At 20.8% G+C, this 308-nt stretch overlaps 1 pseudogene; it reads right to left on the reverse strand.

The window, feature by feature from the left end:
* Positions 1-308, reverse strand: part of LOC107743185 (mdm2-binding protein-like) — a 24,939-nt pseudogene that overhangs the window by 21,780 nt on the left and 2,851 nt on the right.

Consider the following 308-nt stretch of genomic DNA (forward strand, 5'->3'; position numbering starts at 1 on the left):
TTTTTTTTTTTTTATTAAAGCGCTGTTTTTTAATCCATGGTTAATTTTTTAACAATTACAGACAATTAACAGACAATTATGAAAAAGCAATTCATAGGTTGATATTTTTGTGCACAGTGTTATTTTAGTATTACTTATATATCATAGTATTTATTAAAATTTTGAATTTTAAATTGTAGTAATTTTTTAGAGTATATTTCAGTTTTAGCTCCATAAATTTAGTATATTTATTTACTGTCATTTCAGTTAGTTGTAGTTGAGCTTTTCATCTGTCAATATTTAGTTTGATTTAAATACAGATATATATA

Source organism: Sinocyclocheilus rhinocerous, unplaced genomic scaffold, assembly GCF_001515625.1.
Source record: "Sinocyclocheilus rhinocerous isolate Xijiao unplaced genomic scaffold, SAMN03320098_v1.1 scaffold946, whole genome shotgun sequence".
NCBI lineage: Eukaryota > Metazoa > Chordata > Actinopteri > Cypriniformes > Cyprinidae > Sinocyclocheilus > Sinocyclocheilus rhinocerous.